The sequence below is a fragment of the Sorex fumeus genome, unplaced genomic scaffold, assembly GCF_029834395.1.
Source record: "Sorex fumeus unplaced genomic scaffold, SorFum_2.1 ptg000082l, whole genome shotgun sequence".
Lineage (NCBI taxonomy): Eukaryota > Metazoa > Chordata > Mammalia > Eulipotyphla > Soricidae > Sorex > Sorex fumeus.
The window spans coordinates 3,730,214-3,744,600 of NW_026606139.1; the positions used below are offsets into that span (position 1 = coordinate 3,730,214).

General features: G+C 47.8%; 1 protein-coding gene across 3 annotated transcripts in view; it reads right to left on the reverse strand.

Annotated features, from left to right (window-relative positions):
• Positions 1–14,088, reverse strand: part of GPBP1L1 (GC-rich promoter binding protein 1 like 1) — a 53,732-nt gene extending 39,644 nt beyond the window's left edge. Inside the window, exon 1 of one of the 3 annotated variants that reach the window (XM_056130920.1) lies at positions 13,988–14,088. The gene's annotated coding sequence lies outside the window, so the exon portion shown is untranslated. Of the gene's footprint in view, positions 1–12,729; positions 12,846–13,376; positions 13,458–13,987 lie in introns of those variants that run through there. The other 2 variants (XM_056130919.1, XM_056130918.1) reach the window with 2 other exon arrangements.
• Between the last annotated feature and the right edge of the window lie 299 nt (positions 14,089–14,387).

Genomic DNA, 14,387 nt, shown 5'->3' on the forward strand with positions numbered 1-14,387 from the left:
TTGACAGTAAAAACCTACATTTACTTTCACTAATCACTAATTTAGAAAGCCTCCTGCCCCCGCACCTGGCTGTCCTCAGGAGGGGGGGGGGGGGCGGCGCCCTTGGAAGGGGGCGGGTTGAGTTTCCCTCCCTGCCCCAGCAGAACCCCTGCTGCCGAAAGCTCCCTGAACCAGCCACAACCATGCTGAGACCACTCACCACACGCATGAAGGTAACGGCAGAGGAACAAAGGCATGTGGGTCCCAGGGCTGAGATAAATGCCGAATACAACACACAAAAGAACATTTAAAGCAAAGGACACTAAACACAAAAACACTGTCGTGTATAATTTGTATTTGTTTGAAATATCCAGAATAGAGATCGCATGTCCTTTTCTCCGAGAAGGGAGCATAACATGACACTCGCAATAACCGTGCCACCGGACCTCGTGCCATACTGTTTCATTCAGGGCTCCTGGTAAGAGGATGGGTGAGACACCCCTCTTCTGGCCCCAAGGGACCCAGCCCTGGCAGCTGAAAACCTCCAGAACTCAACCACACCATGCTCACTGCCGCTCTCCACATGCTCTGCCTGTTTGGCCAAGCATCAACCACGAGTGAACCTATTCCTGGACCTATTCCTGGACCGTGCAGCTGCATTTAACACCAGTGACAGTTCATACAACACACCCTACCCATACTCCAAGAGTACCACACCACATTTGATGGGGTTCAAAGTAGGAAGCAACTAATCTTAGAGGAAAAAAATTTATATGTATATATATATTTTACAGATATATACATATAAAAGCACACAAGGCTCAACCTTTAACAACATGTTAGTGATCTCTTGTATCACCGGATCACTGTCATCCTGTTGTTCATTGATATCCTCGAGCAGGCACCAGTAACGTCTCCTTCGTCCTAGCCCTGAGATTTTAGAAAGTGCAACATTTGAGGCTCTTCCAGGGTCAGGAAAATGAGACCCATCGTTGTTACTGGTTTTTGGCATACTGAATATGCCACAGGGAGTTTGCCAGACTCTGCCGTGTGGGCAGCATCCTCTTGGTAGCCTGCCAGGTTCTCCAGAGTAAGAACTAGATAATAAGATGTCGCTTCCGGGAGCTGTTTTATAGTTTCTGGGTCTTGGCTGTTGATGGGATTACACAGTGCCGGGGGCAGTTGGTCAGTATAATGCCTACATACTGGAAGATGGGGGATCTGGGTGCAGGAGGCCCAGTCCCAATCCGAGTAGGCTTGGAGATCTACGCCCCGGGTCCCGCACACTTGGGTTCCTCTGCTGATTCCTTCATGCGTGAGGCTCGTCCGAACATGTGGAGGGTGGTCTTAAGCATGGCTGTGGCTGGAACCGGAGGTCTTCAGCTGCCGGGGCTCTGCTTGGGGTGAGGAGGAAACTCAACCCACCCTCCTCCAAGGGGCCCCCGGTGAGGACAGCCAGGCATTGAGGTAGGAGACTCTGTGCTGTTCTCTTCTGGGAGCTTTGTTTTATAGTCTCTGGGTCTTGTAAAAGGGCTTAACTGGCCCCTGGGTGAAATACAACAACCTTCACACTCTTTCCTCAAATACTTTTTTGTAGCATTTCCAGCGTTTTTTCATAACAATACAAAATACAGTATTTCAGTTCTGCTTTAGGGCAGGAATTGGGGTTTGGGATGGAAACATCTTAAATATGGTGATGGGAAGGTGTATGGTGGAGGGACTAGTGTTTGAATATTAAATGTAATCAAATATTGTGACCTACTGCATACAATTAAAAAAAAATAAATTAAAAAAGTGTCCAAACAGGCAAATTCAGAATGGAAAGCAGATTAGAGGTTGCCTAGGGCTACAGAGGTGACTGATAAATATCAGAGCTTTCTTCTTTTGAGATGATATGTTCTAAAATCATGAAAATGCTTACTATGTAGTCACTACTCTGTGACAACAGTAAAAACCTATTAATTATACATTTAAAATGGATGAATTTTATTAACATAAATTAATCTCTATAGTTATGGCTAGGGTCCCAGGGATATTGCAGAACTTAAAGGATTTGCCATGAATGTGGCTGACTCTGGTTTGATCCCCAGTACCACACATGATCCCTGAACACAACACAGAAGTTCTGAAAGTTTTGTGGCCCAAAACGCAAAAAGAAAAAAGAAAATAAAAGAAAAACTATGCCAATGATTGATAATAGAATGGGAACTTCTTCTGGGGAGAGCAGCCATACCCAGATGTGGTCAGGGATCAATCCTAGCAGTTTGGGTGACCATCTGTGGTACCAGGTCAGCTGTGTGCATCCACCTCATGTTTATAGCTCTGGCTCACTTAAAAAACAAAACCAAAAACACCACCATCTCCCCAGCTATACTAGGATATCCCTGGGCCAGTACTGGTCTAAGATGGTTAGATGGTCAGTTCTAGTAGTCCTGGGGGCCACCAAGGCTTTACCTGGCAGTACCATGGAGTTGTGTTGTCCTGGCTGTCAAATTGAGGGTCTTGTGCATGAAGGTTAGTGGTTCTTTTCTTTTTCCCCTTTTAGTGAGTGGGGGGTGGGGTGGGGGGGTAAAACACCTGGCTGCATTCAGGGATCATTTCTAGTGGAGCAGAGGCAGGGGCACACAAGCAGTGCAGAGTATTAAATTTGAGTATGCAGAGTGCAAAGCAAGTACCTTACCTGCTGCATTATCTCCTGCCTTTCTGAGCCATTTCCCCAACTTGGACTGGAGAACATGTGTGCAAAGTGGCATGTAAGCAAGTAAGTTTCTTTTGCAAGGAGGAAAAAACTTACTGTCTAGAAGCTAGAGATGCTAGAGCAGATTAGAGTACTGAATATCATCCATGTGCCCCAGGAGTGATCCCTGAGCACGGGGCTGGGTGTGGACCCAAAACCAAAATAAATAAAAACATTTATTAAACAGTAATGTTTCTTTCTGTACCTTTTTGTGACTATGGCCTCCTTCAGACCTATTTTCTTCCTGTGACCTTCCTTTAGTTGGCCATCTAGTCTCAAGTTGTGTACTCCTTTCCAATTATGGGATTTTTAAAAACTTGTTAACACCCTCCCCCCATATCCTGGGGCAACAGGGGAGTCCTATAGCATCCATGAGAAATACTAGATTAGACTAGTATCATCTTAACCCAATGATTAATTTTAGCAATAAAAAGGTCAAACAAATTTTATGGGTTTTTATGATACAAAAGGAAATGTAAGGGATAATACATTTTAATAAAAAAAAAGTTCAACACTTTTAGCTATAAACTTAAGGAAAATTTCAGTTATTAGGAGTAACAGTCTAAGTGGTATCACAAAAATACAACTGCATAAAATCATTCTCAGGAACAGTCCAGTCTCTGTCAGTGACGCTGAAAAATAAGGACTATTCTTAATTAAAAAGCAGACTTTTGACCTACCTGGCTCTGCTGCCGAAAATAGCTGTGTGATTTGGCTAAGACATGTTCATCTCTTTTTTGCTTCAAGTAATTTGGAGATTGCTGGAATGTTGGTTAAATGAGCGAATAAATGTTAACTCCTGAACATTAAACGTATAGTGCCTGAATATTTTCTCAGAGGGAAACAAAAGTGGGTCTAAGCTTTAGTGAGCAGTTGAGGGAAAGATGGCCTCTGGCTAGGATGCAAATCACCCTATTTTATGTGATTTCTCTTCACAACATCAACAAAAGAAGAAGGGTGGAAACTGAAAAAATAATAAAAATGAGAGCAAACTATGGTGGGAGAGGAAGAATGTAGATTTGTAAAGTTTTCAGATCAACTAGGGATAGTAACTAAAAACAGACCCTCCCCTCAAAAAACCCAACCACAAAAAAAATCCCAAAACATTGCAAACTACTACACTAAAGCAAGTATCCAACTACTAGATGTCTCCCTGACTTAACTTGGGGGAAGGGGGTGGTTCGAAAGGGACGCAAATGAATTGAGCACAGAATAATCCAAATCACTTGCTTTTGACAAGCATATTAAAGGAGGGTACTCAAAGAATACTATACACTATTAATAGAGAAAGTTTAAGAAAATGGTATTTTGTTGCTTTTGGTTCACACCCAGTTGTGTTCGGGGCTTACTCTTGGCTCTACGCTCAGTATCATTTCTGCAGGGCTTGGGGGACCATTCACGTGCACAGGCCAGCCATGTGCAAGGCAAGCACCTTACCTGCTGAACTATACTCAAGCCCCCAAGAAAATGGTATTGATGTTATATGCCTAAGAGAGCAGGTTTGGATTGGGTGGGAAACTGGGGACATTGGTGGAGGAAAGTCACACTGGTGGTTTGGAAACACTAAATGCTTGAAACAAGTGTATAATGAACAACTTTGTAAATCATGGTGTTTTTAATAAAAATTAACTTAAAAATTATACTGATGGGGCTGGAGCAATAGTACAGCAGGTAGGGCATTTGCCCTGCATGTAGCCAACCTGGGTTCAATCCCCAGCATCCCATATGGTCCTCCAAGAACTGCCAGGAGTAATTCCTGGGCGTATAGCCAGGAATAACCCCTGAACATTGCTGGGTGTGAACCAAAAAGCAAAAACAAACAAACAAACAAAAAACTGATGGGAACCACTGAACAGAAAGAAAAAATAAAATCCCCAAAGAATCACAGCTACAAAGTTAAGTCATCTTGCTCAATTTCCCCCTATAGAAAAATCTCAACCTAAGCTTTATATTCAATTATCAATTTTTAGGAAATCAACAACATCTATACAGTCAGAAACTGAAGACAAATAATCTGATTTCTCTAAGGAACTGCAAAGAATAAAAACAAGAAGCATACAATAAATTAAGAGATTTGAAAGAGTCAATCACAAGTGTGTGGAACCTGAATTCTGAGTCAAATAAAACAGAAGAATCCATAATGTAACCATGTTACCTCAACTACAATAAAAAGAAAATAAAAGGGGCCGGAGTGATAGTACAGCAGGTAGGGCATTTGCCTTGCAAGCGGCCAACCTGGGTTCAATCCCCGGCACATGGTCCCCCAAGCACCGCCAAGAGTTAACTCATGAGTGTAGAGCCAGGAGTAACTCCTGGGCATCACTGGGTGTGACCCCCCCCACAAAAAAAAAATTAAATAAATAAATAAATTTTTTTTAAAAAAGAAGTTCACAGAATCATATTATCTAAGGGAAAAAACACCACCATGTACAACATTCTGTTTAGATTTCATCTGTTTAGGTGTGGTGAAAGGATGTTCATTAAAGATAATTTTTATATAGTTTAATGATAATAATTTTCTTACTAAAAAAATATTTATTCACACAATAACCCATGAGAAAGTGCTGTTGGTGCCCCTATTTCACATGAAAATAAAAAAAAGACACTTAATTTCATTAAAAACTTCCAGTCGGGGTTGAAGAGATAGAATATCGGGTAACTATGCTTTCAACTAATCAGGTCTGGATCACCCTGACCTTATAAGGTATCCTGAGCCCCACCAGGAGTGATTGCTAAATGATCCCTTAGAGGCAGAATTTAAGCCCTGAGTACAGCTGGGTGTGGCCCAAAAGCCAAAAAAAATTTGGTATCTGTGAGCTATCAAAGCTCACAAAGCTCTAAGTGCCAGTCCTGACATTCAAACCTAGGCTACAAAATTACCATGTCACACCATCTCTCAGCAGGTGATGGAAACCTCACTTTGTAATCACTGAAAGCGTCATATGTATGTGTACTGTGTACTCACACACCCCTCCCCCTCATTATATTATGCAAATCACTTTAACTTCTTGGAACTTCCGTATACATACTTGTAGGGAAGTGCATATTTAAACTAGTGTTGTAAGAAATAATGACAGATAGAGGCTGGAGTGATAGCACAGCAGAGGAGGGCGTTCACCTTGCACGCCACAGACCAAGGTTCGATTCCCAGCATCCCATAAGGTCCCCTGAGTACCACCAGGAGTAATTTCTGAGTGCAGAGCCAGGAGTAACCCCTGTGCATCACCGGGTGTGCCGGGTGTGACCCGAAAAGCCAATTAAGAGGCCCTCCCGTTGATCGTCGATTTGCTCGAGCGGGCCCAGTAACGTCTCCATTGGAGACTTTGTTGTTACTGTGTCTGGCATATCGAATACGTCACGGGGAGCTTGCCAGGCTCTGCCGTGCGGGCGAGATACTCTCGGTAGCTTGCCGGGCTCTCCGAGAGGGGCGGAGGAATCGAACTCGGGTCGGCCATGTTGGCCGCTTGTAAGGCGAACGCCCTACCCGCTGTGCTATCGCTCCAGCCAATAATAATAATAATAATAATAATAATAAATAATAATAATAACAATAATAATAATATTATTATTATAAAAGCCAATAATAATAATAATGACAATAATAATAACAACAACAATAATAATAATGACAGATATAAATAATAATATAATAATAATAATAATAATAACAGATATAAATAATAATGACAGATATAAATGTGAGATACAGAAGACCCTTTTATAGCTTCTAGCTTATGAAACCCACAATGGTTTCAATTACCCTTCCCACTATACCTGCTAAAATTAAAAAGTAAAGCTAATTAATTTATAAACACACAACAGTAATACTCAAATAGCTCTACCTTTTAACTAGAGCTCCAAAAATAAACTTTTCAAAGTTTTCCTTCTTTCATTTTTGGTGGTGCCAGAGATTTCATTAAAGTCCTCACGCACGCAAGCCAAATGTTCTTTCCATGAGCTTCATCACTGACCCTTTAAAATACTTTTTATAAAGGCCTGAGAGTCAGGTTAAGATTCTTGCATGTGCACAATCCTGGTTTGATTCCTTTGATTCCTAGCACTGTCAATGGTCTCTCTTAAGCATAAAGTCAGGAAGAAGGCCCTAAGCACATTTGGGTTTGACCCTAACTCCCATAAATATTATAAAAAGTAACAAGTCTCATAATGAATATGTTACTGGGCCCACTCCAGCAAATCAATGAACAATGGGAGGACAGTGACAATGACAGGATTCAAAGATAGAAATAATTGAAAAAAAAATAGTATAATAAAATTAAGACACAAAAACATGGGGCTGGAGAGATAGTACACAGGCACTTGCTTTGCAAGAGGCTGACCTGGGTTTGATCCCCAGCATCCCAGAATGTTCTCCGAGCACCATCAGGAGCAATCCATGAGTGAAGAGCCAGTAGTAACCCCTAAGTCTCGCTGGGTGTACACCCACCCCCTCACAAAAAAAGACAGCAGTAAAGAATTTGTGATCAAAAGTATAGCCAACTATAAACTCAGTTTTTCTGCCAAGAAAAAAAAAATGGCGGTTGGAGCAATAGCACAGCGTCGACCCAGGTTCAATTCCAAGCATCCTGCATGGTCCCCCAGCACCTTGCCAGAAGTAATTCCTGAGTGCAGAGCCGGGAGTAACCCCTGTTCATGGCTAGGTGTGACCCAAAAAGCAAAACAAACAAAACAAAATAAAACAAAACAAACATGGGGCCAAAAGATAGTACAAGTACAGAGCAGGGCACCTGCCTGAAGGCAGTCAATCTGGTTCAATAACTGGCACTCCCTATACACCCCGGGGCCTCACCTGAATTGATCCCTGTGTATCACCCGGGTAAGGCCCAAAAACCAAACAAATAAACCTGGCAACTATTCTATGCAAATAGAACACTGGTCAGAAAATGTACTAAGATCTGTTTGTGCTAGTGATTCTCTAGTCCTGTGTCTGATTAATGCAAGGCAAAGTAGATTTTTCAGAGAACAGTAAACTTAAGTACATTTAAAGAACCAACTCCTTTAAGAAAGACCATGTTGTTTTCTTGTGAACACTTTGTGGTGCTTATCTGTTAAGCTACGATACAGTTTGGAGGCAGGGATGTCTTCTGGCCATCCAGGTATTCCTAGCCCTAGGCACTAAAGGAACTACAGTACAACCTCTAGTATTCCTAGAAAGAATGATGGAATTTTTTTTTGGGGGGAGGGGATACCCTGCAGTTCTCAGAGCTTATTCCTAGTGGTTCTTGGGGACCACAAAGCGGTGCCAGGATTCAACCAGAGCCAGTGGTCCAACCTGAAGTGCTATCTCACCAGCCCCTCAAAATACCTGTATGAAAAATAGTTTTAATGCCCATCAGATCAATTAAAATCTAATTATCAAGGTCAGAGACATCTTGGTTCTACGCTGGGCAATGAATATGTTTCCCCCTCCCCAACACCAAGAATAACCCTAAACACGTAAGTAGAAGTAAACACTGAGCATCACCAGATTGTGGTACAGTAAAACAAAAATTAAAGAAGTCCAGGAGCTCTTTTTCTTTTACTACAGCAAATAATCAGACTTGGTTGGTTTGGGCCCCTGCTGTGCTCAGGGCTTACTCATGTTCAGGGAACCACTTGTGGTAGAGGGGATGGAACCTTGCAGGGCAAGCACCTTAAATCCTGTATACTCTCTATGGCCCTAGACTCCTTTTAAGTATTTGCCAAATATATTTGAAACCACCTATAAAAACTCAGTTTATATAATATTAGGAGTATTTTACTTCATTAGTTAAGATGTACAGACGTGAAGCTGGAGAGACAGCACAGCCTCTAGGCACTTACTTGCCTTGTGCGTGCCTGACCCCGGTTTGATGTCCAGCATCCTATATGGTTCCTCAAGTTGCCAGAAGTGATTCCTGAATGCAGAACTAGCAGTAACTCCTGAGTACCACCAGGTGTGGGCCTCCCCAACTCAAGAAAGATGCACAGATTTATATGTGGATAGAAAAATTAACTCAGCTCCTCCTACTGAATTATTTTTTAAATTTGATTAGTTTTGTTCTACAACTTATTTGGGAAGTAAAAATAAGTCTGATTTTGGGACCGCAGCGATAGTATAACATGTAGGACATTTGCCTTGCAAATGGCTAATCAAGGTTTGATTCCAGGCATCCCATATGGTCCCTCAAGCACTGCCAGGAGTGATTCTTGAGTGCGGAGCCAGGAGTAACCCCTTAGCTTCACAGGGTATGCAGCCCTCTGCCCTCCCCGAAAAAAGGGTCTGATTTAGAAGTGACTTGGCAACTAGGTATCAGCAAAATCACAAAATAGATTCAGGCTTGAGTAACTAGTCACATATGAGGTAGCAAGTTATCAATGTAGGACCCAATCTCCATCCTAGTCCCATCTATTTGAAAAATCATTTAATGACACCAAAATCTACCTGTTCCATGAACAATTTTTTCAAGTGGGCCACTCTGATTATTTTTGTTGTTGTTTTTCATCTTTCCAATGAAACTGTCTTTCAAGGTTAAGAACAACAGCTGTAATACGAAAAGTGACTTTAAAAACAGATAACTTGGGGGCTAGAGTGATAGCACAGTGGGTAGGGCATTTGTCTTGCACGTGGCTAACCCGGGTTCGATTCCCAGAATCCCATATGGTCCCCTGAGCACCGCCAGGAGTATTTCCTGAGTAATCTCTGTGCATTGTTGGGTGTGACCCAAAAAGAAAAGAAAACAAAACACAAAAAACCCAGGTATCTTAAGACTTTGGAGAGTACAGTGAGCAGAGTGCTTGCATACATGTGGATCACCCAAGTTCAGCCCCCAGCACCCCATGTGATCCCGAGCCCATAAGGAGTAATGACTGAGCAGATGTGAAGAAGGAAAGTATTTAGACTGGAATACAGGTTGTGCTACTTACGAGCTGGATAAATCTCTGGACATATTTCCCTCAACTATAAAATAAGGACCAAAAAAAACTGCTTCATGAGTAAAACATTCTAACCAACAGTCAGTACTGATATATTAGAATGCTGACAATTAACTGCATATAAGTTAGTCATAAAACAAAGATAAGTTGGGTGGGAGAGATAGTCCAGCTGGCAGGGTGCTTGCCTTGCATGAGGCCAATCTGGGTTCCATCATCAGCATTCCATATGGTCACCTGAGCACCAAGAGAAGTAATTTCGGAGTGCGGAGCCAGAAGTAATCCCTGAGCACTGCTGAGTGTGGCACAAACAACAACAACAACAACAACACCCAATCCAAAGAAAGATGAGCAATCCACTGGAGAACCGCTGAACTGAGCATTATAAATCACACTGCTCACAGAACTGAGGTGGGGAGAGGAAAGGAAAGGTCCTATGGTCTGTACTGATGGGATACAGTGATAACTCTGATGAGGTAACAGTCATCCCTAAAAACAAATACTTACACTCTAGTAAACGAATGTTGATGTAAAAATGTCATGATACAAATATTAATCATAATAAAAATGCACCCCAAATTTCATTCCACCCTACTTTTTGTTTTGGGGTGGCACCCCCAGTGGTGCGCAGGAGTTACTCCAGGCTCTGCATTCAGCGATCAATGATGATGGGCTTTAGGGATCACATGGGATAATTAGTGATCCAACCTGGGTTGCTGGGAGTACGGCAAGCACTCCTGCCCTTGTGCTACCTCTCCACCTCCCAAAACTTTTTTAAATGGTTGGACATGTCCTTTTTTTGTCAAGTTTGACAACTACTGTCTGTTAAAATCAGTAAGTCGAATTCATTCAAAATAAGAAGAAATCTTCCTATCCATGTGCTACTAGCTCTTACTGATACCAATTTCTCATACTCCCTAGAACCAACCGAAAAAAAAAAATTACACCAATATGCAAAGAAAACCTTCTGAGCATCTAAAAAAATCAGGTTTAAAATCTCAGCCAAACTGGTTGGGTCAATCAAGTAACGATGTCAAAACAAAAACAGACTGATTCTAAGTTTTATAAAGTATCTTCAAGTTTTTCTTGTAAAACTATCAAAACCAGTTCGCGTTAAAAAAAAAAAAAACACAGGAATGGAGAAAAACTTTTGGGTTAAAACAAAGGTAAACCTTGGGCCGGAGCGACAACACAGACAATACAGCAGGCAGGGCACCTGCGTGTACGCAGCCCACCCGGATTCGATCCTGCACATCCCAAACTTTGGTCTCCTCGGGCGTAATTTCTGAGCGCAGAGCCAGGAGTAACCTCTAGGATCGCTGGGTTTGAAGCAAAAGGCCAAAAAAAGAAAAAAAAACCCAAGTAAACCGTAGGCTAAAACCGATACTGCAGAAAAGATGACAACTCACTTTACTATTCCAAAGTTTGCATGCACAATCAGCATTTGCTAACTTTTTTAAATCTCGATCATTTTAAGCGCGAAACTCCAGCACCTTTGCAAAAAAAAAAAAAAAACTGAGGTTCACTAAGTTTTGGTTTCCAGGCTATGCCGTTTTGTTTCTGCCGGAGGTCCAGCTCTCGCGGTTTAAGAAAGCAAACAGAAAGAGACGCTTTGTTTCCAAGGGCCCAACAGTCGAGTCACTCCGAAACCACAGTTCGTCCCGCCTGCCAGCCTCGCACGCGTCCAAGAAACCCCCAGGTCGGGGAGAACCGCGTCGAGCGCTGCCTGCCAGGGGCCAGCAGCCGGCCACAAAACCGCCCACCCCATCACGGTCTCCCCGGGTGCCGTTTACCTTTCGGAACGGGATTCACCCTTTCCGGGACTGCTGGGAGCACCAGCCCCCACCCCACCCCCGGACCCCCGTTCACTTCCCGTTCCTTTTCCAGCGAGCTTATTAGGCAGGGCCACCGTGGGAAAAGCGACGCGGCCACAAAAGGGGACACGCCGAACCAACCTCGGGACGCACCCGGGGCGGCCCGATCGAGCCCCGAAACGACACGCCAACAACCACCCCCAAAAACAACAAGCAGCAGCCGCCGCCGCCGCCGCCCCCGGGACGCCCGGAAACTTTCGGAGCGAGCGAGGGAGCGAGCGAGCAAAAACTCCCCGGCGCCTCCGAGCTCGGCTCCGCCACCCCGAGCGCGGCCCCGAGCAGCCGCTCCACGGCGAGGAGAAGAAAAAAAAAAAAAAAAAAAAAAGGGGGTCGCACGACTCCGCGGCCGCGTCCGTGGGAGAAACGACGGGAAAAAAAAAAAAAACCGGACCGCGTCGACGCCCTGGAGTGAGACCCGAGCTCGGGGCGCTTCCCTCAGCAGGACCCACCGTGTTGGGCGCGGCCCCTCGGAAGAATCCCACCAGGTGGGGAGCAGATCGGAAACTGGAAAATAAATAAATAAATAAATAAAAAATTTAAAAAAAAAATCCCGCGGGGGGGGGGCCGGGGGGAGCGAGTCGTTCAAACACGCTTGGCGAGCGACCAGCAGCGTTTTTTCTCTTTTTCTTTTTTTTTTTTCCGGGGGAGGGAGGGGTCGGCGGGAGCCGGGGACGCGGCTCCGAAATACAAGCGCCGAGACCCCCCGCGACCGAGGGGGCGAGGAGCGGGGCGCGGAGGGTGAGGCTGCTCGTGCCCCTCAGACTCGGCGCCGCGGACTTGCACGAGTCTTTTCCCCCTTCTTGGATTTTTTTGCTTTCCTTTCTCGGGCGGAGGTGAAGAAGAAGAAGAAGAAGAGAAAAGGAGCCGCCGGCCGAGGCCGCAGAACGCCCGTCCGAGGCGGCGCCCACCCCCGGGCCGGGCGAGGGGCCGGCGCGCCTCAGGTGCGGGAGCGACCCGGGAGCGAAGTTGCAGCCCGAGCGAGCGCGCCGGGGCCGCCGCCCGACGCTCCCCGGCGCGCCTCGGCCCCTTCCGCCCGCCGCCCCCCGCGGGCCGCGCTCCCCGCCCCTCCCCACCCCCGGCCGCCCGCCCGCCCGCCGCGCAACCACCTGTGCGCCCGCCGCCTCCAACTACTTTCCGCAGCCCCGCGGGGAGGCGCCGGGCGGAGCCCCCGCACCCGAGCGGCGTCCCGAGCGGCGCCCGCGCGCGGCGCCACGCAGCCCTCGGACTCACCGCGCGGCGGCGGCGGCGGCGGCGGGGCTACAGCTGGGCTCCGGAGGCCGCGTCCCGGCGAGCGTCCCCCGCGTCCAGAGCCGGCCGAGGCAGCGAGCCCACAACCATAACAAAGCTCTCCCCAAAATGGCGGCCCGGCCCACACCGCCCGGGCGGGGCCGAGCGGGCGAGGGGCGGGGCGGCGGGCGGCCTGGGCCCGCCCCCTCCCCGCACACGCCCACCCGCTCGCCCCGCCCACCGGAGCGCACGCGCACGCGCAGAAGGCCGGCGTGTGTGTGTGGGGGGGTGATTCCTCTGATTCCTCCCCCTCCCCTCCCGCCCTCCCCCGCCCCCCGCGCGCCGCCGACGTTCGACCCCGCGGACGGCGGTTTCCCCCTGCCCCGCCCCCAGCCCCGCTTCAGCTCTGCGCGCGGTCGTCACCCGTCCCCGCCGCTGCAGAAGCGAACGCGCCTCCCGGTTTCGCGCGGCCGCAGAGCGGGAGGGAGGTCCGCGGGGCGTGATCCCCTCGCGCGACACCAGGACGCGCGTGAAGGAGGCGGGGGGAGGGGGGCTAGGATCATCGGTGCGCCTTTTTTTGTTTTGTTTTGTTCCCCCGGCCCCGCGTCATCGGACGCCCCAGCTCCGCTCGGGTCCCGACCCCTTCCCACCTTCCGCTCCGGCCCCGCTGCACGTGCGCGCGTCGAGACTCCAGCCCCCAGCGGGCCACACGCCGGGGCTTCCGCAGGCCCGCGCGGCCGACCCGACGCGCTGCCCGCCGGGACTGGTAGTTCCGCCCCGAGGCTGGAGCCACGCCCCCAGCCCGGCGAGGGGCGGGGCTTCTGGCCGGGGCCTGCCGGGACGCCGGTCCCTCCCCGCTCCCGGGTCTGATTGGGCGTCGCCCGACGCGAAGGGGCGGGGCTGCCGCGGAGCAGGAAATGGGTGGAAGCCGACGCGCTGGACGCGGTTCCTCTCCGGCAGAGTTTGCTCCGGGCCCCGGGAAGTTAAGCCGAGCGGTGGCCTGGCAGCCCGGGAGCCGGATTTGACCTAGAATCCGGAGGAACGGAGAAATGGGCTGTTGGGGGCGCCCTGAGCCCTCCCGTTGTTTCGGAAGGGGCCTCCAAGCAGCCGGGCGCTGTTTCCCTTTGATAGGCGGGGGACGGAGGCCCAGAGAAGGGCAGGGACCTTCCCAAGGTCAAAGCACCGACACAAGAGATCAAGCGGAGGAGGACGGGAGGAGTGATGAAATCTGTCGGGTTTAGCTCCCCGTCCAGGGTCCTACCTTTCATGGGCGTGAAAATCCTGTTCCTCATGCCGCGTTTTGTGTCTAAATCAAGTTTCCAGCCCTTAGCAAAGAGAAGGGAAGTATAAAGGGGGCTCTTGGTTTTGGAGCCAGCGTGGCATTCCTCACGGGCACTCCCGGCTCGGAGGTCGCTGTGCCGGTGAAGCTAAGGGGTGGGACCGTGCATGCGTTCCGCCCTTTGCGCTCTCTCCAGACCCGATGATTGATTCATTTTCGAATAACAGTAGCTCAGGACCCTCGTGCGCAAGAGTGTGCCTCGTCCACCCAAGAAACCCTACTGTTTTTGCAAAGGGTGGGCTCCAGAAATGGCAAGCGATTTGGCTCGTTTCCACTTAAAAGGCCGAATCTCTCCGAGCTTTTTGGTGCCTCAGGAGATCCA